This window comes from Pongo pygmaeus, chromosome 3 (genome assembly GCF_028885625.2).
Source record: "Pongo pygmaeus isolate AG05252 chromosome 3, NHGRI_mPonPyg2-v2.0_pri, whole genome shotgun sequence".
In the NCBI taxonomy this organism is placed as follows: domain Eukaryota; kingdom Metazoa; phylum Chordata; class Mammalia; order Primates; family Hominidae; genus Pongo; species Pongo pygmaeus.
This window is the reverse complement of record NC_072376.2, coordinates 23,154,690-23,178,130: the sequence shown is the minus strand read 5'-3', so window position 1 is coordinate 23,178,130 and position 23,441 is coordinate 23,154,690. Positions and strand designations below refer to the sequence as shown.

The following is a 23,441-nucleotide window of genomic DNA, read 5'->3' as shown; positions in this document are numbered from 1 at the left end:
CATAATGTCTTTAAGTTTCATCCAAGCTGTAGTACGTGTCAAAATGTTCTCCCTTTTTCAGGCTAAATAATATTTCATTGTATTTGTGACATTTTGCTTTTCCATTCATCAATTGATGGATGCTTGAGTTACTTCCACCTTTGGGCTCTTGTGAATAATGTTGCTGTAAACACAGGTGTAAAGATATCTGTTTTTAAGACCCTGATTTCAGTTCTTTGTGGGTGTATACCTGGAATTGGAATTGCTGAATCATATGGAAATTCGATTTGTAATTTTTCGAGGAACCACCATGCTGTTATTCACAGTGGTTGCATCATTTTACACTCCACCAACAGTGCACAAGGGGCCCAATTTCACCACATCCTCATCAACACTTGTCATTTTCAGGTTTTTTGTTCATAGTTGCCATCCTAATGGTGTGAGGTGTTACGATAAGTACTCTATATGCTTCACAACAACTATGCAGTAGACAGTATTATATTCCTCATTTTGCAGATCAGGACATTAAGGCTTGGAGATGTCAAATAAATCATTCAAGCCTGCACAGCTGGTTTTATTCAAGTCTATCTGACTCTAGAGCCATTCTAGGAAAAATAAGGGCCCTATTCTATGTGCTGGCCATATCGACACAGATCAACAAAAAAATGAGTGCTTTTCTTTTTCCTTTTAATGGCTAAAATTGCCACATGCCTTCTTAGGGAAACAGAACTCTGCTCATTGAATATGAGCACAAAGAAGACATTCTTCCTTTATTATTCTAAGCAAAGCAAAGGAGAAATAAGCTAAGCAACAATGGGATAATTTATTCTCCATGCCATACTAACTTTCCTAATTGGGCAAGTAAGAACCAACCCAGTGACTCCTCCTAGGGTTGGGGGCAGAATGGCTATTTTCTATCAGCCTAAGCAGAACATGCCTTTAAAAAGAAGAATTGATAGCCCAGAGAGTATTGTCTCAGATCCAAGGTCAAAGGCATAAACGTAAACTTACGCATTTCATTCCCACCTATGAAACTTCTGCTTAGCAATTCTAGATTGGAGTCCCAAATCTGCCACTTCTTAGCTCGGCAAACTTTAGGAAAATTTGTTCACCTATTTGAAACTCAGTTTTCTCATCTAAAAATGGGAATAAAATTACCTTTTTTATAACATCTGTCCTCTTCTTCCCAAAGAAAGAGTGAGAACAAACCAAACAAACTTCTTATGTGTGTTAGAGAATCAAGCTTGGTCCCACCACTGCTCTCTCTGGTTCAACCCGACAAAAGTGTTCCCTAACGCAGACTGACTTAATCACTAAAAGACCTTGGAAACAGAATGTCCCAGCTGAGATGCGACTTGGTGCCAGGCTATTGTGGGGAAGTAGGAGGGCACAGCAATGCTTTCCTACCTGGAGGAGGATACAAATGTGCAGACTGGAACAGGGGAAATCCAGGGGCCTGGCCCAGTCTTGGATTTAATCAACTTCAGCTATGACGTGGGACAGCCCACTGAAGCTCTCCCAACTGAAGTTCTTATTCACTTCTGTAAAATGAACAGCTTACTTTTCCCAATAAGTCAATGTAGTTTTCTTAATCTTTCTGCCAAGTTAACACAGTTCTGTCTTTTGATTACTTTTGTGGCTCTATTTCTTATATCTGTGCTCCCATGAAATGTGTTCTTATACATAAATGCTTAGCACTTTTCTTGTCATGTATAGTTGTTCGATAAACATCTTTTCTTTGTTTCTCCCTCCTTCCTTCCACCCCTCCTACTTGCACCCTGGAAATGAGAAAGGTTCGTAACTAAGGCTCACGGAACTGTTTCTGGCTGCATGTTCATTTCATGTTTCATCACGACCCAGACCTAATTCACCACTACTTCTTGAATGAAGATGGGTGGTCATTATACAGTACCCTGAACAGGTGAAATAAGTCCCCAAGGATGTGGGAGCCCATGAAACAGAACTGTGGTTTCACAGTCAGAGAGTACATTCTGGAATCACACAGATATGGGCGGGAACCCAAGTTCCCCAAGTCATGTAAATGAGGCACATTCTAGAGTGGTGTTAAAGATCTCAGGTTCTCAAGTCTTTACCAGTTTAAATTCCAGCTCTGTCGTGTAGCAGCTGCATGATGTGGGGTGATGTTTAGCCTCCTTCTTGTGTTTCAACTTCCTCATCAGTAAAAAGGGATAGTGACAGAACTTAATTCACAGGGTTGTTGGGAGGATTAAATGCAATAACACATATGAAGCACTTAGGGCAATGCCTAATGCAATTTAGTAATATTGTGCTTATTACTGCTGCTACTATGATTATTATTTCTACAGTTACTGCTGCTATGATGGAGTCCACTGCCTGCTTAAAAGCATTACTCATTTTATGACTGTTTCTTGCATTCAGATATATCCTGTGAAAGACACCTTAAAGCACAGTTCCTAGAAATTATGTACTGACATCAAATTCTGAAGGGATTATACTTGTTTTTAAGTAGAATTTCTCAGATTATTAAAAAAGTATGTTAATATAAACTCATTTGCCAGTTGAATGAGATTATGTTTTTACCATGGGAATTAAATATATGTGTAAAAGGTAAATCATGTAAAATTTTTACTCAGTTGAAAAGAGATCTTTAAACACCTACCACACTACAGTGTAACTTATTCCAGGCTACAAATAAGATTAGTGACAAAGAGAGGAAAATAGTATTTAAAACCCTAAATGGACATGCATAAGCATAAATGTTGAAAATTTCAAGTGGAATAAACATTTCCAAAATACTTTCCTTTTTTAGCAAGACATTGATAATGGGCTATCTCAGATGGGTTACTTCCTCTAACAAACATGCATTATAAGTGCAAATATAGTGGGTTTTTTTTACAAGAAGGATGTGTTTCACTTCCTCCCAGACACCACCTCTCCTCAGTAGCAAATAATAATGCACATATAAAAGTGAGCACTTCTTTTCCCCTTAGGATACCTCTTCTTAAAATCACATTCAGATTCTTAAAATTCCAGTGCCCCAAACAGCTGGTTCTATCCTCTAATCCTTTTTCCATTAGAGATTTCAACACTACTTTGAGCAACACTGGTTAGCTCATGACCCAAATCTCCTTAATCCAGGGAAGCCATAACGTTAGATCAGTAACTAGTGTATATTTTTCTAATTTACTCCACACATTTTCTTGCTCCTTTCATATCTTCATGATGTTCTGATGATTAAAGCAGCATTCCATCCAGAGGTTTGGTTGGCTATGGCTGGTGGAGAGTTAGAAGTTGAAGGAGCAAGCCTTAGATTTATTTCTGACTCAGTATCTAGCACAGGATAATATGTTTTAAATAACAATCATGGTTTAATGAGAAATTTATGGAGCCCCAGTCAGATGCTAACAGCTTTAAGCAGATTATCTCATTTAATCTCCACAACTAACCTGAGGCTGAAGTATCTAGCATCATGTCACAAAGTAAATGGCTGAGATTCAAACCCACCTATGTCTGACTGTGAAGCCTTTATTCTTATTCACCATAAATATAGTTTTTGGATAGATGGGGAGAGATTCCTCTAAAATTCCATTTTAGTTGTCACAAAGATTTAGGTTAGATGGACCCTGCCTGACTTTTTTTTTCTTATTGCCCCTCATTTTTTCCTTAGGATTCTCCTAAGGCCTAAAGAAAGGTCTGGTAGTCATCAAAGCCGGTGCTTAGCCTTTTATGCATGCAACTTTCACCCATAGTATTCTACTTTCTCCTGTATTTTGCTCTTTTCCCATGTCTATGGTCATTGCACAACTTAAAACTAATTCCTTAGGCTATTTGAGTAAGCCTTTGGATCTCTATTTGATTTATATTCTGAATGAGAGTTTAAAACCCTTAAGTTAACTGGATAGAGGTATTGGTTGGACCTTCTTATTATCAGAGAACTCGGAGAGTGAGAAAAATTGTTGGACTTAAAAAAAAAAATCTGGGCTGGGCGCAGTGGCTCATGCCTGTAATCCCAGCACTTTGGGAGACCAAGGCGGGTGGATCACGAGGTCAGGAGATCAAGACCATCCTGGCTAACATGGTGAAACCCCGTCTCTACTAAAAAAAAAAAAAAAAAAAAAAAAAAAAAAAATTAGCCGGGTGTGGTGGCAGTTGCCTGTAGTCCCAGCTACTCGGGAGGCTGAGGCAGGAGAACGGCGTGAACCGGGGAGTTGGAGCTTGCAGTGAGCTGAGATAGCACCACTGCACTTCAGCCTGGGTGACAGAGTGAGACTCCATCTCAAAAAAAAAAAAAAAAATCTGTGTACGCCACAGGAGAATTTCCTTGGAATGACTTCTATAAATCGAAATGTTTATTTACCACATGAGCTAAAATAACTCAGAGGAAGAGATTTAAAGAAGACAGGGAGAAAAGAAGGCACAATTAGTATGCTTGGCCACAAAGGGGCAAATTAAAATAAAATGAGAGCACTGGAAATGTAGACTTTTTCCAGGGAAGTTTTTTTTTTTTTTTTCTGGGATGGAGTCTCGCTCTGTCGCCCAGGGTGGAGTGCAGTGATGCCATCTCAGCTCACTGCAACCTCAGCCTCCCGGGTTCAAGTGATTCTCCTGTCTCAACCTGTCAAGTAGCTGGGATTACAGGTGTGCACCACCATGCCCAGCTAATTTTTGTGTTTTTAGTAAAGACGGGCTTTCACCATCTTGGCCAGGCTGGTCTCGAAGTGATCCACCTGCCTCAGCCTCCCAAAGCTCTGGGATTACAGGCATGAACCACCATGACCGGTCTTTCCAGGGAAAATTATATGGAACCTGATTCTACTTGAGAGGCCATGCCATCCCCATCAAGTTCAGCTTTTCTAAAACACTTCCTTCACTCATTCATTTATTCATTCTTATATGTATTCATTGTGAGAACATCTGCATGCCTACTACATAGCAACTGCTTTGTCAAGCTCAAACTGACACATGTTCCTCCCTTATATGATTTTCAATAATAGCAGTAGTGGTCGTCAGCCTCAGAACCTCAGAATCATTGTTTATACTCTCCAAATACGTCCAATATTCAAATGTTTCCCATTGCCTTTTTTCTTTTTGATGCCCCTTACCCTTTATCTTCATTCAATTCATTATTATCCCAACCCCGGAGTAGTTATTTTCTTTTAATTGGTTTTGAGGCCTGCCCTTTTTAGTTTTTTTTTGTGCAAATCACTGCTGAGAATAACTGTCCCAAGTTGACACATTTACCAAGTTTCTTCCATGCTCAATGCCTCGGTGCCTATTCTCCTCTCTGCTCACTCCATAATCACACCTCCCAGAATGATCTTGGCTTGTCTATTCATTTTTAGCTTTCATTGCTCCTTGACTCAAACTTGTTATTTAAGCCACACTAATTTCTTCCCAGCCCGTCTTCCTACCAGCAGTTATCCAGGCACTGAACATGCATGCCAGACACTTACTTACATACAGGCCAGACACTCTCATGCCAATTCTTCTACATTTTCAGTGACAAATTTAAGAAAGCAGATAATGTGGATGCAAATCCCAGCACTTCCACTTGTGGGCTATGTGATTTGAGGCTAGTGCCTTAATCTTTTTAAGCTTCTACCCTCTTATCTGTAAAATGGGTATAAATAGCACTTGACTCATAGGGCTATTGTGAGTGTTAAGATAGAGAATGAAGATAAAGCCTTTAGTGTAAAGAGAGAGACTACATAGAGTAACTGAATGATAAATAACTATCATTATTGATAGCATTTATGATAGAATATAGCTTTTTAAAAATGTGTTTCATTTCTCTCAAATATAAAGATATTTCCTCTGAAATCCCTTTTTCCAGAGGGCAAGAGCCATGCCTTTCATCATGTTCCCATTTGTCAGTATAGTTCCCATGCAATAAAATATTTGCATGAATAGATAGAGTTTAGGTTTGGTTTTGTTTTTCTTTTTTTGTTTTTTTTTTTTTTTGAGACAGAGTCACGCTCTGTTGCCCAGGCTGGAGTGCAGTGGCAAAATCTTTGCTCACTGCAAGCTCTGCCTCCTGGTTTCACACCATTCTCCTGACTCAGCCTCCCAAGTAGCTGGGACTATAGGAGCCCGCCACCACGCCCAGCTAATTTTTTGTATTTTTAGTAGAGACAGGGTTTCACTGTGTTAGCCAGGATGGTCTCCATCTCCTGACCTTGTGATCCGCCTGCCTCGGCCTCCCAAAGTGCTGGGATTACAGATGGGAGCCACCGCGCCCAGCCCAGACCTTTCTTTAGGCCTTGGGAAGACTAGGTTCTAAATAAAATGTTGATTGGATTTGGTAGCAAGGCTGATAAAATTGCTTTTGAAATAAACTAGTTGTCAATTCAATGAGTAATTCAGGATCAGATTTGCCTTGGCCAGCCTGCATTTTGTAGAAATAGATCCCACAGTACTGAAGAACAACCACAACACAAATATTTCTTTGAAGCCACAGAATTAGAAAGTAAGCGAGAATGAGGGGCCAGATTGGCCACTTCATGTGAAGAAGGAAGCCAGACTAGGGAACTCTGAAGTGAGGGAATTAAGTAGCAATCACTTGATCTGTCTCTTTAAGTAAATTACAGAGAGGAAGAGCTTAGAGGAGCCAAGGCAGGAAGTTTTTAGTGGGAGAGTTAGAAAGTCACATAAAAGCCGGGCGCGGTGGCTCACGCCTGTAATCCCAACACTTTGGGAGGCTGAGGTGGGCGGATCACGAGGTCAGGAGATAGAGACCACCCCGGCCAACATGACGAAACCCCGTCTCTACTAAAAATACAAAAAAATTAGCAGGGCGTGGTGATGGGCGCCTGTAATTCCAGCTACTTGGGAGGCTGAGGCAGGAGAATCACTTGAACCTGGGAGGCAGAGGTTGCAGTGAGCCAAGATCATGCCACTGTACCCCAGCCTGGGCGACAGAGCAAGACTGCATCTCAAAAAAATAAAAAGATCACATAAGGGGCTAAATAAAGGAATACTCTAGCCACTAAACTCTAGCCGTATAAGTCAGCAAAATCATATTATCAATTTCAAGCATTCTTAAAAAGCCAACAGGAAATGATTCATGAAATAATTCACAAAAAAATCTTCAGAAAATCACAGAATGAACATTAGAAACTATGGAAATATGTAATTCTTTACACAGTCACTCCTTGATTAAGCACACTAATGAAGAATACAGATAAATCAAATTTGTGGATAATGTTGAAACTTGCTTTGTTTCTCAAGTGCTTCTGTGCTTTTCCCCTTCTCAGCAAGAGAATACACCTGACTATATTTGGTAATGTCATGCTGGAATTCCTAGGTGGCACTGACTAGAGTTGGAAGGCAGTGTCTCAAAAGGGCATGCAGAGCTTGAAGTGGGCTGTTCTGAATTTGGGGAGGTGAAATCAGCCATGGTCTTGGATAATGAAAAAGGGAATAAGCTACATATGACTTTTACAGAGCCCAAACCCCTCATGGAGCAGTCTTGGCAAGGAGCAAAGTTAAAGGAAAATAGTCATCGACATTAATTTGTTTTCATTATTATCTCTCCCACAAAGGCCCAGGAAGTAAAGCATGTGTAATACAACTTCTTTCCTCTATTCTCACCTTGTCTTTCAGATGGACAATTTCCATGCCCTTTAAGATTCACTGTCTTCCCCTTTTCCCTGACAAATTTCACCCAAATTCACCCCGGGAGTGTATTGACTTATCCCTCCATTCTATTCCTGAACTTACTATTTTTTAACCTTTCTCAGAATAAATCATCTGTCCTTGGTCCTTCTCAGGTTCTCTACTTCCCCGATTATTCACATATATGTATATTATATATATATATATATAATATATATTATATATATTATATATTATATATATACAGAGAGAGAGACAGTCTCTCTCTTTCTTCCTCTTACACACACTCACACACACACATGTGCACACACATGTACGTGTGTATAATGGCCCAGGAGCTCAGAGGAGGAGAACATATAAATACCAGAGTTTTTCTTGGGGGTGGAGGAGTTAAGGGAAGAGGCTGGAAAAATGAATGTGTTGTTCTCATAATAAGCATATGGATAATTGAGAGTTCCCTATGTAAAGACATGTGCAAAGTAGAATATAATCTCCATTTTACACGTAAAGAAACCGAGGTGCAGAAATGCCATATGTTGACTAAGGATAGGAAAATATTTCTTTAATTTCCATTAGTTGGAATTAGTGTATCAAATTAGTTGACTAATAGTTGGGAAGAGGTTTGTGTCTAAGCTTGTATGTGGGCAAGCGAGGGTTCAGGAAAATCAGGTCTGTGGAAAGCTTGACAGAAATTATAAAAAGGCATAAGAGTAGCAAAGCAATATTTTACCTTCTTCGTAAAGTCCATAGGCTCAGGTTGGGTTGAGACAGTTGAGACATGATTCTCACAGGCACTATTTGGGATAAGATGCATTTCATCAATATTGGCAAGACTGGCTTGAATCCTGTCTGAAGCCTGATTTCATAGGGTCCTGCCAGGGATGATTTATAGTTTCTTACATTCATCATTCTTGAGAATTCTTGAGTTTTAAGAAAATGGGCCATAAACTGTGTTTACTAAAGAAATGCTCTCATGTATATCATAGAAGATCAAAAACTCATTGTGACCATCGAAGAAAATTGAGCAAAAATGAGAGAGAGAAGTCAAGTATTGACCAAAGAGTGGAGCTGCGGAGGATAGAGGCCAAAAAATTATGTTAACTGTTGTCAGGAGAGGATCCTGATAGAAAAGTCATCTTGGAATGTTGAAATTGTGGAGTGTGTGCCTGTGTATATGTGTGTTTATTAGAGCACCATCTTGCTTTTAAGAAAAAGATAAAAAAGGAAAGACTGCACAGCAAGGGTGACAAAAAAGATAAATGGATTAGAGGGCATGACTTACTGTACAAAGAGAGATTGAAGTAATATAGCATAGATAGCCTAGAGAAGAAAATAGCAAAGGAAAAGGGAAATTGCTAATACTTCTAAGCACCTGAGAGGTTGTAACATGAGTGACATTCATTTTGGAACTTGGGCACATCAAAAGACCTGCTCAGTATAGTCTGGAGATATACATTTGCCCATTTACCCACTAAGTTCAATGGCGCTGAACCAGAAAAGGCAGGAAGTGAAGTGTAAAGAGTTAGAAAGAAAACATTTTAAGTGCTTATGTTACTTCCAAGGAATGATATTATTAACTTCCTGCTCTGTAAGATTAAGAGTGGCATTAAGCATGGACAATTGCATAGCTTCCCTGTGTAGGTTCATGAATAGGATTTCTGGATGGTGTCTCAGGCTTCACTATGGCCTGAGATAGGCCTGGCTTACTTGCTTGGTGGTTCTCAGATCCTGGATACTTTTCTGCTGTTGGCTGAGAAGGACTCATTACTAAGCATTTATTGCTTCGTGAACAATTGGGTAAATGCAAGGGGTTTGTATGTGTCTGTCTGCCTGGGTTCCAATCCTGCCTCACTTACACACTAGCTGTGCGACCTGGCAAGGAACTTAACCTCTCTAAGCCTTAGTTTCCTTTATGTAAAATGAGGATCAAGAATGGTGCTACCTTATAGGGTTCTTGTGAAGATTCAAATAGATATATGTAAAGCACTTAGCACAGTGCCAGGCACATTGTATTTGAAATTATGAATTGTCATTTATTCCAGAAATATTCAAGAGCTACTTCAGACCAGGTTAATCAAAATGCCAGGGATATAGTAGTAAAGAGATGGAAGGTCCTATCAAGGAGTTTAATTTCTAGTGGGAATGAGAATAAACAAATAAATACATAATATGTGAAGCAGTGATAAGTCTGATAAAGAAAAATAAATCAGGCAAATAGGGACAGTAAACTATTTCGAGTAGAGAGAGCATCACTCTGACGGGACCAAAGTCCAGAAGGAACGATTGAGTTTGGGAAACTGTAGTCATTCATTGAGGCAAAAAGATGGTACGAGATGGAAAGGGATAATGAATGAATGATGGAATAGGAGAGGTAAGTAGGGGCCAGAAAACAGAGTCTTCAGTGGTTTGTCTGTCAGAGTGGGCTTGCAGCTGTGATCAACAACCACCACCAGCCAGCATCTTAACACAACAGGAGTGAATTTCTCATTCATGTAGCAGGTGGTCTTAAATATCAATCCAGGAACTTAGGTTCTTCCATCTTGTGGGCCTGCCATTTCCTAGGGCCCCAGAACTCTATGGTTGACCTTTGCATCAAGTGGCAGATATGGGGACAGACACGGCTTGAGAGGCATCATGAGAGATTTTTGTGAAACACGTTGGAAATAGTGCGTGTCATTATCGTTCAGATTCCATTGACTAGAAGAAACCCACTCACATGGTCATACTTGACTGCAATGAAGGCTAGTCAGTGAACTCCAGCTGTGTGCCCAGGTGAAGAAGAAATGAGTTTTGATGAACACATAGCCAGCAGCACATGCCACATAGGACATACTAAAGATCTTAGATTTTATCCTGAGCGCGAAGGACAGTCACTGAAGCAATTTAAGCTAGTCAGTGATCGAGTTTGCATTTCGAAAAATCAGTCTGGTAGAAGAAGGATTGAAGGGGCCCCAAATTCAAGTTAACAAAGTGACTCATTTATGATCAAAAGAGGGCCTGAACCAAAGAAGTGGTAGTGGGAGTGGGGAAGAAGAGGCTCGTTTGAGAGAGATGAAAGAGTTTGGAGAGGGTTGCAAATGACTGGATGGGAGTGGAGAGGACAGGAATCAATGGAGAAGGATCAACAACTACTGACTATTATTTACTAAGAGAGGAAACCTAGGAAGAGAAGAAACTTGTGAGGGGGAAATAATGGGCTTGATGAACAAAACAACCTTATTGCTTTTTTGTTTTCCTGACTCCTTTAGTGAGCCTGCTTTCCAAACCATTATTGGGACATATGTTCTGACATGCTCAAATAAAGTTGTGGGCCTGGCATATTTATAATCAGGATTATTTTAGGATGTTCAGGGTACATTGTTACTCTATATCTTCTGTGCTACATAGTCCATGTTCGTGTACTCACAATATTTGTTCATTTGACATTTATTGAAGTCTTAATATGTGGTAGGAATTGTGTTTGGCACCTGAACTAAACTGTGACCATCATCACCAGAAACAAATAATAACACTGCTTGGTGACTGTTGCTAAGTATTTGGGGTCTTTTGGTTGATTGGGCTATGTGATGTAGCCTGTTTTTGGTAGTTATATTGATTTTAGACTATGAGGTCAGGAAAGGCCTAATGTATTTATTATGGGTTGAATTATATGATGAAGCTTTAACTCCCAGTACCTGTGAATGTGACTTTATTTGGAAATAGTCTTTTCACAGTTAATCAAATTAGAGTAAGGTCATACTGGATTTGTGCAGGTCCTAATCCAATTACTGGTGTCTGTATAAGAAGAGAGAAATTTGGAGACAGACTCACGGGGGAGAAGTCCATGTGAAGACAGAGGCAGAGATTGGAGTGATGTATCTACAAGCCAAGTAGCGCACCAAGGACTCCTGGCAACCACCAGAAGCCAGAAGAGGCCATAGAGGATTTCTCTCCTGGAGTCTTAAGAGAGAGCATGGCCCCGCTGACACCTTGATTTTGGACTTTTAGCCTCTATAATTGTGAAAGAATAAATGTTGCTTTAAGCCACTCAGTTGACGGTACTTTGTAATAGTGCCCCTAGGGACCTAATTCTGTGTTGTATGTGACAGTACCAAACACGAGAAGTGTTCTGGCAGAGATAGGGTGGTATATCTTTGCTCAGCATCTAAACTAATCACTGATTTTAAAAATATATTTATATTACAATATTAGAAAACTATTTCGTACCTATTCTTATATCACATTTCCACAGTAGAGAAGAAACAAAGGCTTGATGAATTAAGAAACTTGCACCAGTTCACATAGCAGTGAGTGACATTGAGGGCCTCTGGCTGCCGCACACATTCCTGGAGCTAGAATGATCTCTCCTGTGTAAGAATTAGGATGTAGGCTCTTGCTGAGTCATCAGGTACCACCCAGGGAAATTAGGAAACAGTGACCCCGCAGGCTGTGGGTAGTTCCCCCCGAGAGCTTCTGTGCTCAGTAGGGCTTAAAATACTTGCCTGGGTGGAAAGGCTTACCTTTCTTTCTCTCTCAGCACCGCCCAGAAGTGCAAGACAAGTGCAAATAAGGAGTTTTTCTGAGTTGTCATGTGAGCTGTGTGGAAGGAGGTTTAAGGACTCTTGCCCACTTAAAATGTTTCTTTGGGTGTTGCCTAAGTGGCCTGCCAGCTGCTGGAGGGTGCAGTGTGCTTCCCAGTGACCAGCCTTGCCAATTAACTGGGTGCCCTATGCTCTGGTGGAACTCTGTGTCACCATATGCCATTTTGAGATGCACCCAGTGCTCTTATGGCTCAGAAGTTCTGCAAGCTGAACGTATATGATGTCTGAAATATCGCAGAGCAGTTGAATATGCCTAAGCTCACATTTTTCATGCCAAATCTGGGATTAAAGACGCCATGTTTTGGCAGAATGAAACCTGTTAATGCTGGTGGGTAGTTAGGAAGCATGCATTCTTTCCTAAAACACTTCCAAAATGGCTGCTCTGACCCTACAGAGGCTTCTGTGAATCCGCCATGATTTTGACTAATGATGCTGTATTTCCTAATACTTTTGCTGTGCTTGCAGGCATCAGAACGGTTCTTTTAAGATACTCATTATGGTACAACTCAGATTAGAATCGGACCCTCAAGGTCTTTTAAAAGACGAAGGATTTGTGAGAAACTGCGACCGGGATGGCAAAGTGGCATCTCATTTGCTTTTTATGTAAGTGAATGCTCAGGAAAGCTGGAAAGGAGGCTGTGGAAAAGCCAGACTCAGTTCCTTTGGTAAAGGCAGCAGGGGTTCTTGTTAGACTCAACTGCCATCTTCTTGAAGGTGCTTCAGCCTAGGCGTTACAGTTGACATCTCTTAGAATGCAATTAGTGGTAGTGTAGTGACCCAGTTTGACACTCTTTGTTAAGTGAAAGCCAGCGTACACATATGGCATTTCCAGCCCAAATTGATCTACATAGATGATATACTCAGAAGCCAAAACCACTGACTCTTTCTTAACCTCAGAATTGAGGATAGGTGGTTTCTTTCAAATGTCCTTCCTCCATGTCTTTCCAAGTTACTTATATTGTGGCAGGTAGGGGCAGTGGAGGACAAAAAAAAAAAACAAAATTCTATTCAATTTTCAAGTTTATTGCTATATAGTAACCAGTTTAAGATAAAAGCAACAACTACCACAAATACCATAGCTATGTTTTAAGTATGTTGTATATTCAATCCTCTTAGTTACCTAACATTATTTACCCCATTTTACAACTAGGTAAAATGAATCTAATAGTTTACAAATAGATAAACTATTACCAGATAAATTACTGGGGTTGGACTGGAGAGCAGTGGGTAGAAAGGTATAGAAAAGATATCATAACATGCGATCGATGAGGTAACATTTAAACTGCCCAAGGAAAGGCATTCTGCATTGGTAGAGGGAAAAGAAGAGAAAAGGGGTGTTTATAATGAATATGATCCTCCAGGGAATGAGGATGTAATTCATCTGGAACCCACAGTAACACGGAGTAGAAAAAATGAAGTTAGAGTAAAGCCAGTGCCAGACTAATAAGGGTTTTGAGTCTCAGGCTGTAGAGTTCAAACAATTTCTTCTTTCAGTAGGGCATGAAGAGCACTTGAAGAGTTTGAACAAGATGGGTAGGAAGGGGGATGATCAAGGCTGTGCTTTTAGTAAGATTAATTTGGCAGCAGTGTATTGGATGGCGTCAGGGGTAGGGGACATAGGTGAGCTGGAGACAGCAAGGAGGAAACCCTCCTTTGGGCTTCTGAATTTAGCTGCCCGCTTATTCTTTCAAGATTAAACAGAAGTCATCTCCTGATTCCATAGGAGAGGACCCGTGTGGGGAAAGGAAGAAGGGAGGGCATCCCAGTTTTCTGATCCCAAATTGCTTTCTATAAAATTGGTAGCTTCCTGACAGATTAGGTCATCATGAGAAAGAAAAACCAAATTTTGAGGCACTCTCTTGGTATTGCTGATTACTACTGTTAATGAGAGTCACCAAAACAATCAAGGAGATCTTTGTTAACAAAGAAAATAATGTCAGATAATAAAGGAGGTGCTTCACTACTAATACTCTATGTGAATGATGCAGTTTATATATCTATGCATTCTTTAAAATTAAGAATACAAGAGGAATCTTTTATACCAATCTTATTTTTTGGCCTAAAAAAGAGAATAATTTATATACCCATAGGACACATATGCATCTATATACACTATATCATGATATTTAAACAAGTGTATATATTTTAAAAAGTGACTTTTAACTACTGGGTCATTAAGATGACTGACATGAGAAGGCAGACATCACCTAAGGTTTTTATTCACATGGTCTTCAGTTGACATTTATGTGGTCCGGTATCTATTGCATTGGCTCTTTTGTTCCCTTCTGTGTTCCCACACAGAATAGCTTAAGCTGTCAGTGGCTTAAGGAATATAAGTAGCATGTGTTTTCAGGAATCAAGGATTATGCAGTACACTTTAAATTTTAATAGCCACTGATAGAGACCTCAAGAGATTCAAGCTCACTGGAGTGTTGGACTTCAGCTTGCTTCCTTTCTTTTGTCTATAGAAAGATGCTCATTCTGGACTACAGGGAAGGCATTTAGGCAGAGAGGATGACTATTTGAAGTGGAATTTGTGTTTCATCACAATCCATGCCTGTTTTCTATTGGGGTGACTTGGTGTATACATTTTTTAATATTATGAAGCCACCAGTGTTAATAAAAAACAGCTGAATACATATTGGCATCCTTGGAGATCAGGCATGGGAATGCTGAGCGGGGCTGGTAGACAGTAGAACTTTAAGAAATCTCTTTCAGAGATTTTTGAAGACATTTACTTATCAGTTGTCCAGATGGCACTTGAAATGATTAATAATAAACTTTACAAGGAGGTAAAATCATGACTGATGGAAAACACATTCTGAGGGTATATGTGATAAATACATAATATGAGAAATACAGAAAGAAGTAAAATTAAAGATTCCATATAGAGTCATATTTTTAGGTTGATTATTCAGAGATTTCTTTCTTTTCTTTTTGTTTTTTTGGTGGGATGCCTTCTGATAACCTCAAATCTCACAATCTGATACCTGAAAGTAGGACTCTTTAAAGAACAACATGTTACCCATATAATTCACTCCTGAAAATAAATACTGTTTTCTTAAAAATCACTTTTCCATAGTAGGATTCATACTTTGGGATCCACATATGTGCTTCATGGGTGTGTGTCGAATCTTTGACATTGTATCAAAAAATTCATGTTTGTGACTATGTGCATTTTCTGCAGAGAATGATCTCTATATACTCTTTTCATTTAGGCTTTCAAAGGAGTGTGTAACCCTCAACAGGCAGAGAACCACTGGGTTAATAGAAGGTAGACATATCTGTAGGATTCTGGCAGGTAGCAGATGGCACACACAAATGGGGTTAGAGTTTAATGAAGAGACTATTTTCAAGATATGGGAAGGGTTAAAGAAATCAGCAGGTGATGACTCCCCTAGGGCTAGCAACAGTGGGAGGCCAGGACCACCTGGACCTGAAGATGCCAGGGAGGGAGCTAGTTCCAGAACTCAGAGAGGGGAAGCTATCACTGTTAGAGAGGGAATACTTCAGGAGTGTAGCCTTTGGTGGAGAAATGCAGCCCCTTCTAAACTGTGCCCAACAGGGAGGAGTTGGAGGGAAAACGTCCCCCTTCATTTTCCTCTTGACCTTGGCTCTATTGTTAGTGCCTTCCAATATCTCAACCTAATCAGACGTGGAAGGCAAGAAAGCCCATTGACACAATCTTTAAAGGTCAGTCTCCCAGGCACAGGCAATAGAGAAGGGTGAAGCATAGATCTGGAAGAGCAAATAGAGAATTCCCTGCACAGGGAAACCTAGCTAGCATATTTCATTATAATCCCAATGTCGGTTCTTCTACTGCCAACATGAACTGTAGCCAAGTTCTCCTATAATAACTTGAGCAGTTTAGAAATAGTCACATCCTAGACTAATGCAGCTTTTTCTATTTGCATGTTTTCAGTCTTCTGCTTCTTAAGGATGGTTTCTAATTGAGCCCGGTGAACATGAGGCAGTCAGCAGCTTAAAATGAATTTCATGTTAAGATAATTAATATGGATGTTGGGAAAACGTTTAAGGAAAGGAGATAGCATATGAGCGCAGTTTGCTAAAATGTTAGAGAAGCAAGGAGGCAAAATAGTCATTTATTCCCTGCTATTGAAACAAAACTATGGTTGCACTATATTCAACAGAACTTGTACTTTGTTTTTATTTCAATGAGATACTCAGATCTGTAAGCTCCAGTGTTGCATTAACTCATTGTACAGAGTTCATTATTGTAATTAGACTGCTTTTTAAGTTTATTAGTGGACTCACTAATGTACTCTTAAAAAGCTTTATTTGGAAGGAAGTCAATATCCAAAGCCAATAGAACCAAAGAGCTTGTGCCACACGCTCTCTTGCTGAAAATCATGTTATCAATTTTCCTGTGACTGTTAATCAATTAGAGTGACAGAGAGATGATTTGAAGTCAATTTTCTGTTTATTGCTAAATTAGCATTTGATTACATCTGCTTATTTTGGGTTTCAAAGAGGCTGTGGTTTCCTTTGTCAAGAGGCAGAATGGAGGTCAGTGATGAGAAAAATCATTTGTGCTTTTAAAAATATTTGCGCATAAAATGCAGAGTCTCCAACTCTTAGTCACAGGGCTAAGATGGAAGATGTGTGTATGTGGCTGGATTGGAACAGGTAGCATAGGAAAACTGATCTGATGGTGTTGTACCTAATGCAAACATACCTAGTCAGTGTGTAGCCCAGGAAATGAATCAAGTATTGGATGTCTATTGGTTGGTTATCACGTTGTCCTCAAAACAGACAGAAATTCAGTTATTCCAACTGGAGAAGCATACTGTATATGTATACTGTCTTCAGGATAGGATGTGGAGATATCCTGGCTATTGTGAAACAGTGACTGTGCTGTGTTGTGGCCAAATTGTTGGTTAGATATTGAGAGTGTCAATAGAATTTAAATGAAGACTATGAAATGATATAGTGAAATGACACTGGACATGATGATGATGGTGATGATGATGATGTTGATGGTGGTGGTGGTGGTGGTGGCAGCAGTGACTGTGGCTACGTTTCTTCGAGTGCTTACATATGCTTAACACTAAGCATTTTGGAGAACATACTTCTATAAGCAACTCTAGGAGTTGTTCTCTATTTGTGGCAAGTTGCTTTAGAAATTACCATCTTTCTTTAACAGAGGAAGAAACGAGGTTATAGAAAGATTAAGTAGCTTGTGCATCACTTAGGTTGAGTTTTGTCCAATTCCAGAGATTATGAATTTGACCATCATCCTAGATGTTCTCACTTGGCATCAGAGGCCTCTTTTTGAGACCTCCCTTTGCATTTTATAAGCTGACTGATCTTTGGGCTCCATTTCCTCATACATAAAGCAAGGGATTAAGCAAGATGAGCTCTAAGATTCTTTGTAGCCTTAAATATTCATATTCTAGAACTATCCAGAAGGGAGCAGTTCCTCTCAAATGTAGAATATTATGCCAATATTCCAATTATACATCAAATACTAGGGAATCTGGAACGCAGACATTATATTTCTCATAAGAACCTCAACCCCTTGTAATTGTGTATTTTCAATTACTCAGTGGTGCAATTGAATCACTAAAGTATAGCTTCTTAATTTATGTTGTATAGCAGGTGGACAAGTTTACTATCAGAAGTGTTGCACATTCTGACTTTTATCCCGTTAAGATATGCTTCCAATTGGAAAGCGAATAAATTACTTGGGATTTGTCGATGATTCACAGTTATGGAGGGAACATTAAAGCTTTGGGATGGCAGAATGTATTTTGTCCATATATTTGGACAAGTGAAGTTGAGTTTAAATTACTTATGATGATATTTAATGGTGGGCCACTAAATGCACTGTTGTCTGTTTCGTGAATGTAATTAAATTGTGTAAGACAAGACCTCACTGTGGCTCTTAGCTTGTAAATCTCTGTGGTGACGTGAGGTGAAGCTGCCAGTGTTCTGTGGGGAAATACCAAGCCTGAGAGTTAAAAGGGAGGATTTGCTAGCTTCTGCCATATATCACTTGCTCTATTTGGATTCTGAATGCCCATCTCAGTGTAGTGTCTGGTATGCACTTACAAAGTTTAAATAGAAATTAAACTGGAGCTGGGTCCATTGCTGAATATAGCCATTTGCTTCATAAACACGACTGAAGAAGGAGTGAAAAAAAGAACTGAAAGGAAAAATCCAAGCCAGCAACCCAGATAGAATGACTCTTCCCCTACCTTGAGGATCCTGGAGAATATATCACCCTAAGGAACAGCACTAGGAGTGGTTTCAGGGCCTGGATATAGAATGTTATTGCTCTACATTGGAAGAGAGAATTAGAATTGCAGGCTGGATTCAAATAACCTTGGAAGGTCAGACTCAGGAGAGGTAATTACTCTAGAACCTGGTCCCTGGAATATAAATATCACTTACAGACTTTGAGTTAATTGCATTGGCTCAAGGGTTACCCAAGTTATGGAGGATAGGTGCTACTGATTCTATCCATTAAAGGAAGGCTTAGGTAAACTCTAATGCACCCATGTCAATCTCTCTGTTAGTTGAGTCCCTTCTGAGTTATAGTAACCTCATGTGGAAGTGACAGAGACATCCAGGTCTGGTTTTGTAGAGGGGCTATAGGCAATCCTGAGTTGCGGAGTTATGCGAAGCAAAGCCCTAGGCATTTTATGTTATTTTGCTCTACAAGGTCATAACATTCTCCTGGTCATCCACTTATATTTGGGCAGGTTGTTTACTGCACAAGGGAAGTTGGTTTGAGAGGGCAAGTTGGGGGCTGAAATCCATTCTATTCTGTGCTTGCTGAACTGTGTGCCATGGTGTGGGGCTGATTGTGCTGAAAGAAAGTGGGTATCTTCATTGATTTTGAAAGAGTTGCCATTTAGACTACTAGCAGCCTGGATTATTCTAGACATTTAGGTCAACACAAAATTTTTGAGTGCCTACTTTTTATCAGGCACCACGCTAAGCTCTGGTGGGTATGGGATGAGCAAGCTGTGGTTTCTGCTTTTTAGTATTTAGAGCCTAGTGGGGATGACAGCCAGGTAAATGGATAAAGGAGCTATACTGTGATATACCCAGTGATGAAAGTATATTTACACAGCATGTCATGGATACAAAGAGGTTTGGCAAGACGCATACACAAGTGTGGGTGCAATACACATTCACATGTGCAGATGATTCCACTGATTTTTCTCTTATGTTATTGGAAAATCTGTCGGTAATCAAGAGATGAATGCAAACATACAACAAGGGATGCCCTGCTTTCTCTGCTATTAATAGAGATAGTACTTAAAAATAAAATCATAATAGACCACTCTATTTATAGGTTTTACAGGCATGGCTGTAAATAATTTGGAGTTGATCCTTCTATGTGATCTGAAAAGATCTTGTGGCCTTTCTTATGTAATTTCTACTTAAATATTCTGAAATGAGTCAAATGAAGGTGAGCTCAGGAAGGTAGCTAACTCAAATGTAATTAATGACTGTAAAATTCCCAGCTTTAGCCTTCATCATTTTTCTCTGAAAGTTAAAGATCAAATGAATCTGATAATAGTAATAGTAGCTAACTTTTTCTAATATCTCAGAAAGACCATATGAAGTAGCTTCTATTATCAGCTATATATTAAAAATAAAAAAAACAGAAACTCTGGATGTTAGGTAATATTGCCAAGGTTAGTAAATGACAGAACAAAATTTAAGGAAGGTTTTTCTGACTTCGGAGCCTATTTACTTGCTAGCCATGACGCTTCCAGAGAGGTGACTGGAACTGCTTAGCAGGACTCCCAAATAAGTTGTCCATTCTTCAGGATGGGAACTTTATTTGACAATCTTTGTATCATCATAACACATTTAAGCTCTCGAGACATGCTTGTAAACTCTTTTAAGTGTGTAGATAACTAGCAAATATGAGTCAATGTTAATAGCAAATACTTCCATAGTGCTCAGTAAGTACCTGACGTTGTTCTAAGTACTGGACATTGAAATTTATTTTTGATTTATTTATAAAAAGTAAAGTATATAAAGTATATTAATCTTAGGTATACAGCTCAAAGGATATTTGCATGTGTACATAATATCTCCAACATGCCAGAAGTTTCCTTTGTTCCCCTTTCAATTCAATACCCTATCCAAGTGGCAATCACCCCCTGAGGTTAATTCTATCATTATCAATTTGTCTGTCGTTCTTGTACTTCACAGAAATGGAATCATTACTCTTTTGTTTCTCATCTTTTTTTTACTAAAAAAAGTCTGTAAGATTTTTCTATGTTCTTACATATATTTGTGATTCACTATTTTTATTGCCATGTAGTGTTTCATTGTGTTAATATCACATTTCACTTCGTCCCTCTCCTGTTGATGGACATTTTGTTTCCAGTTTGGAGGTCGTGTAATTAAAGCTGCTATAAATATGTTCATACATGAGCTTCGGTGGATGTACATATTCAGCTCTCTTGGATATAAACCCAGGAGTGCAATTTCAGGGTTATAGGGTAGGCATGTGTTTAGCTTTAGTAAACACTGCCAAGTGGTTTTGCACAGTGGTTGAAATTATTTACGTTCTCACTAGCAATATGTAAGAGTTCTGGTCTCTCTACATTTATGGCAACACTTATTATTGTCAGTCTTTTAAATGTCAGCCCTGCAGATGAATGTATAGTAGTATCTCTTTTTTATTCTCTATCTAAATGCTTTATATTTAATCCTCACAATAACTCTATGAGATAGGCAATATTACTATCCCTATTTCACAGACGAGGAAATTGAGGCACAGTAACTTGCCCAAGGTTACGCAGCTAGTCAGTGTCAGAGAGAGGATTGGAACTTAGGTAGTCTGGTTCCAAAGTCCACATTCTAAAACACTTTGCTATCCAAGAGGGGCACTTATGGGAAGTAAACATGTAGCTATTCTCTGGGATAACATCATTTAACATCATTTACTCATATTTAAGTCCATAATTTTTCAAGCTTATGAATAGTAACTTCTAGCACTTTTGTTATAGTTCTTTCCCAACCATGCTAATGTTTACTTAATCATGTAAAACATAAAGGATTGCAGACTTTTCCTAAACTATTTCATCTATATAAATGCCAATTACCTTTGTCTTAATAAATATTAAAAATAAATCCATAACTCCCAAAGAAAAGTTGTTTGTGAACCACACAAAACTGCCTGTGTACCATCATGCTACTCATAATTTGGGAAACATTGGTTTAAGCTATATGAAGATCTGCCTACAAAAATTACTCATTTTCCAAAGTTTTTTATTTTTGTTTTATTTTTTATTTTATTTATTATTATTATTTTTTGAGACAGAGTCTTGCTCCATCACCCAGGCTGGAATGTAATGGCGTGATCTCGGCTCGCTGCAACCCAATCTCCTTCTCCCAGGTTCAAACGATTCTTGTGCCTCAGCCTCCTGAGTAGCTGGGACTACAGGGGCACACCACCACACCAGGCTAATTTTTTGTATTTTTAGTAGAGACAGGGTTTAACCATGTTGGCCCATCTGGTCTCAAACTCCTGACCTGAAGGGATCTGCCCGCCCCGGCCTCCCAAAGTGCTGGGATTACAGACGTGAGCCACTGCACCTGGTCCAAAGTTTTTTTTAAAACAATTGTTGCTATTATATAATGAAAAATTAATATTTAATTTAATTTATGGGCTATAGACACATACTATTACGTGCCTATGGACTGCCCTATTAGTTTCAACAGGTGTTTGCCACACATATACTATCTCCCAGATGTCATGTATTGCTCTCCTGAAGCAGAGCAATGAGCAAAATCCAGTCCTAGTAGTGGTCGATCTTGTGGAGATTACAATCTGAAAAAAGAGAAGAAAGAATTAGCTGTGGCTGCAAGTTTCTTTGCAGGAGGGCAGAATTGGCCATGTGCTGCAGAGCTGTTCACAGTGCTCCATGCCATTGTCTTCAAAGCAGCTTTTCCATATCATCCAGATGCTTCCCAACAGACTTGAGACCAGCTGTCGATGACTGTATGTGCCACTTCGGTTTCTGTATGCGTCATTCTTGGATCAACGGGAGAAAAGCCATTTTGTCTTTATTCTCAATCACTTACTTTAAAATGTCTTTTCTTCTTGATTCTTTAAAAATTAATGTATCTATTCCACTCTCATCATCTAGCATATAAAAACAGAGACACACTAATATGTTATTATAATTAATCATGATATACCTGTTACTCAGCTTTAAGAATTAACAATTCATGGCCAGTCTTGCTTCTTCAATACCACAATCTACTTCCCTCTCCCAGATTACATTGAAGCTAATTCAAAGTATTATTTCTCCTGTGAATATTTTATTGTGTATGTTTAATGAATAACATACACAATACCAATTAATGAATAACAATCACAATACCATGATCACATTGAAAAGTTTAACAATAAGTCTTATTATCATCAGTTGGTGTTAAAATTTCCAATTATTTTATAAATGTCATGTTTTAATAGTTTGTTTGAATGAGGGTCTAAATAAGGCCCACATGTTGGTATTGGGTGATACGTCTTTTGAGTTGCATTTAATCTATGTGTCCTTTTTTCGTTTTACTTTGTGATTTATTTATTGAAGACCGGTCACCTCTAACTTACTTTACATTACAAAATAGAATATGGATATTGAACAGCTTCTTTTCTCTCTATCTTAAGTATCTTGAAAGAAAAAGGCATTAGGACTGACTTCTGAGCTACTCCTGGGGAGAAATAATGAGGCTTCTTTGTTTAGGGATATACTTTTTGCATGTCCAGCAGATACCTACGTAATTATTTATTTATGGTGCTACCACATTGCTGACCTATCCAAGACTCTGCTCACCCACTTGATTAGGAAGATGAAGGCCAAATGGACCACTCAGATTCCTGAGGCTTCTGAGCCAGAACTTTGCCATTTTAATATGAATGCTATTTTTGAGGGGAAACTGTCTTGAAAGCAGCTTAAATGTAGCAGTAAATGAATATGAGTCGGAGTTAAGCATTCCATCAACTGGCTCCATGCAGCCCCCTTCTCTTCCAGCCATTTCAAACCATTTCTGCAGAACTTTGCCTAGTCAGTTTCACACAGAGTAACAGCATGAGACAGGAATAACTGCTTTTGTATGCCTGTACATGTTCCTTTTTCCCTCTGTCATCCACTCGAAGGCATTTTGGAATTGTGTTTTTTTCTTTTTTAACAGCATATAAAGCTAAATTGAATTCAATTCTAGTAAAAAGGTGGCTTATGTCAGAGACAAGGATGTGTTCTTTCAATTCTAAATGGAATAGCAAAACCC

At 39.1% G+C, this 23,441-nt stretch overlaps 1 protein-coding gene across 2 annotated transcripts in view; it reads left to right on the top strand.

Annotated features, from left to right (window-relative positions):
• The window catches only part of PPARGC1A (PPARG coactivator 1 alpha), a 681,913-nt gene that overhangs the window by 417,222 nt on the left and 241,250 nt on the right, over window positions 1-23,441 (top strand). The gene's annotated exons all lie outside the window — the stretch shown is intronic.